Below are 3,991 nucleotides of genomic sequence, written 5' to 3'. Positions count from 1 at the left end.
GTGGAGAGATGTTCCATTCGATAATTGATTCAGTGACCCGTGTCTAGAACATGTTAGAGGTAGTAGGAGGGGAAAGATATTCCAATAGTGAATTAAGTTCGTACCGTGTTCATACCTGAAAGACAAGTGATGGATGGGGAAAGATGTCCCATTTATGCAATAGATGTAAAAATAATATATATTAATTGTTTATTGACAGAGTTGCACAATAATCCATTATGAGGTATGATGAGAATATTTTACACGTTAGTACATAACAATCTAATTTAAAAATAGAAAACATCCAACTTATATATTATATTGTTAACAACTCATCATCCTTATCACTATCTTCAATTTATAGATTGTTCTTCCTTGATAAATACGAGTGAAAATGATTAACAAAAATACATTACAAATTTACAATGTCTTTCTTAAGTTCTCTCACTTATTTTATTTTATATTTAGGCGTGTTTTTGGTTATTTCTACATGCCACTATGGTGTTAATGCCAATGAGATCACATCAAAACTAGTAATTGATGCTGGTTCTGGAAGGCTTATTCCAGATACATTTTTTGGAGCATTTTTTGAAGTAAACTACAGTTCAATATACTTAATAAATTTAATGATTCCAGATAAAGTACTCTGGTAGTGTTATCTTATAATACATTGATGTAATATATATTTTTCAGGAGATTAATCATGCGGGAGCTGGAGGATTATGGGCAGAACTTGTGAATAATCGAGGTATATATATTCGCACAGAAAAAATTCACCTTTGAATTTATTTTTCTAATAAGAGACAAGTTTCATGTATTTTCTTTGAAAATTTATGTTAGTTTTTTTTATCATTTTAATATTTTTTCAACTGTTAGATCTATTGCATTATATTATATCTTTTGTAAATTAATGTTTCAGGTTTTGAAGCAGAAGGTTCCATTAATGGGACCTCAAATATTTATCCGTGGACAATTATTGGAGAAAATCAATCATCCATTATTGTATCAACGGAACATTCTTCTTGTTTTGAGCGTAATAAAATTGCATTACGTATGGATGTTCTTTGTCATAGAAAATCTTGTCCACGTGGTGGTGTTGGTATTTCCAATCCTGGTTTTTGGGGAATGGTGAGTATCAATTAATACAACATTTTATTTATCATATGAAAAATTAAAGGTATTCATAATATTTTTTACAATGTTTTATATAATCAGAATATCGAGGAAGGGAAGAAATATAAAGTAGTATTCTATGTTAGATCACTTGGTCGAATTAATTTACAAATTTCATTTGTTGGATCTGATAATGGTGTCAATTAGCTTCAACCAAAATAAGGTTATAATTCTATTTCTTTAATTAATTTTTTGAAACAACGTCTTGTTCATTAATAAAAGTTCATTAATTTTATTATTGTGAAACAAAATTAAACTAATTATTAAGTTATTAATGAATCAACATCAGAGCTTCTGGAGTTAATGCTACAAAGTGGAGTAAGATGGAAATAATTCTTGAAGCCAAAAGCACTAATCACAATTCGAACCTACAAATAACAACAAACAAAAAAGGAGTATTATGGTTAGATCAAATCTCAGCCATGCCTTTAGATACATATAAGGTATATTATGCATAAAATTATATTTATATTTATTTATTCTTAGATTATTTAATTTTTTCTCTTTTATAAGAATTTATCTCATTAATCATTATTGGACACAACAGGGTCATGGTTTTCGAAATGACCTTTTTCAAATGGTGGCAGATTTAAAGCCAAAAACTTTTAGATTCCCAGGTATGATACAATAATATTGAGTTGGAATCACTGCGAATAATTATTTTTTTAATGGAATTTTTTTATTCTTTTCCATCTTTTTTCATTAAATTTTTTATTAAGTGATAAATATATATTATATTTTTTTATATAGGTGGTTGTTATGTTGAAGGAGATTACCTTAAATATGCATTTAGATGGAAAGATACAGTTGGAGCATGGGAAGAGAGACCTGGCCACTATAATGATATATGGAAGTATTGGACCGATGATGGATTTGGTTATTTTGAAGGGCTTCAAGTAATTTTTCTTTTCTATTTTTAAATATTAATTGTATTTTTATTAAATTAAAAATTAATAATTTTTTGTTTGTTAAACAGTTATCAGAGGATCTTGGGGCATATCCAATATGGGTGTTTAATAATGGTATTAGTCATCATGATGAAATTAATACGTCTGCAATTTCACCATTTGTACAAGTATAATTTCCTTAATATTATTTTTATTATCTAGATTATATTTATATTTTTAATTAATTAATTAATTAATTAATTGTTATTTATACTTTTTGATCATTAATTATTAGGAAGCTCTAGATGGTATTGAGTTTGCTAGAGGTTCTCCAGAATCAAAATGGGGTTCTCTTAGAGCTTCCATGGGACATCCAAAGTCATTTGATTTGAGATATGTTGGAGTTGGGAATGAAGATTGTGGTAAACATAACTATCAAGGAAATTATCTCGAGTTCTATAAAGCTATAAAAGATAGATATCCTGATATTCAAATTATCTCAAATTGTGATGGTTCTCAATATCCATTAAATCATCCTGCAGACCTTTATGATTTTCATGTAATAATATTGCTGATTTAATTATTAATTGTTTTTTCAATTTATTATTATTACTATTAATATTATTATTATTTATTTATAATTATTAAATTTGAGTTTAGGTTGAGTATCTTACATTATTACTAATACTTTTTTCAATTGTTAGATTTATACAAATTCTAAGGACATGTTTTCCCAGTATACCAAATTCGATAAAGCACCACGATCCGGTCCAAAGGTTTTATTATTAAAAAATTATTTATTTAAAAATGATTAATTATATTTTTTTAGAAGGTAAAATAGGCATTTAAAATATTATTGATATATAAATTTGCTCATGTTTTATTAATTACAATTTATAGGCATATGTTAGTGAGTATGCTGTTTGGAAGGAAGATGCAGGCAATGGAAGCCTTTATGCAGCTGTGGCTGAAGCTGCATTTCTTATTGGACTTGAAAAAAATAGGTTAGATTTTATTATATATAAATTTTATGATATTTAATTTATAAAGTTTGTGTTTTTTGAGTTAAATTTTAATCATTTTTCAATTTTCTACAGCGATGTCGTCAGCATGGTTGCTTATGCACCACTCTTTGTAAACACAAATGACAAATAGTAATTTTCTAATTTCTTATCATTTATTTATTATTTATTATTTATGTATGTAAATAATATATGATTTATTTAATTTATATTTTTATATGAAACAGTTGGATACCAGATGCAATTGTATTCAACACTTATCAAAATTATGGAACTCCAAGTTATTGGCTCCAACAATTTTTCATTGATTCTAATGGAGCAATATTTCTTAATTCAACTCTCTACAATTCTTCTAGCTCGATTGTTGCTTCTGCAATTCAGTATACAAATTCTCAAGATGGGAAAAATTATCTAAAAGTCAAGGTAAAATAACTCAAATTTTTTATAAGGAATATATTTTGATTTAAAGTATTTAATTATTAATTATTTGATTGTGCACTTATTGCAGGTAGTAAACTTTGGAAGCTCAATTGAAAATTTAGAGATTTTAATAAATAATTTAAATCAAATGTGCAACGATCTGGTTCATCAAAAATGATGCTTACATCTTAAATAAAATGGATGAAAATTCTTTCTCCGAACCAACAAAGGTACACTTTATTTTAAACAAAATACGTAGTTTGTCATAGATATATATTGTAATATTTTGAAATGAATTTTTTTATGTTTTAATTTAAATTTTTTATAAGTTGTTTAAATTAAGGTTAATCAACATTGATTATATATATAAAAAAATTCTAATACATGATTTTGTTTCATTTTGTATATGTACAGATTGTACCCAAAAGAGCTTCACTTGAAAATGCAAGCAATGACATGAATGTTGAACTTGCTCCTTATTCAGTTACATCATTTGATTTATTAATTTAA

At 26.3% G+C, this 3,991-nt stretch overlaps 1 pseudogene; it reads left to right on the top strand.

Moving 5' to 3' along the window:
- The first annotated feature begins 404 nt into the window (after positions 1-404).
- Positions 405-3,991, top strand: LOC127123103 (alpha-L-arabinofuranosidase 1-like; annotated as a pseudogene).

This window comes from Lathyrus oleraceus, chromosome 2 (assembly GCF_024323335.1).
Source record: "Lathyrus oleraceus cultivar Zhongwan6 chromosome 2, CAAS_Psat_ZW6_1.0, whole genome shotgun sequence".
NCBI lineage: Eukaryota > Viridiplantae > Streptophyta > Magnoliopsida > Fabales > Fabaceae > Lathyrus > Lathyrus oleraceus.
The sequence above is the reverse complement of the archived record's forward strand: the minus strand, read 5'-3'. Positions and strand labels throughout refer to the sequence as shown.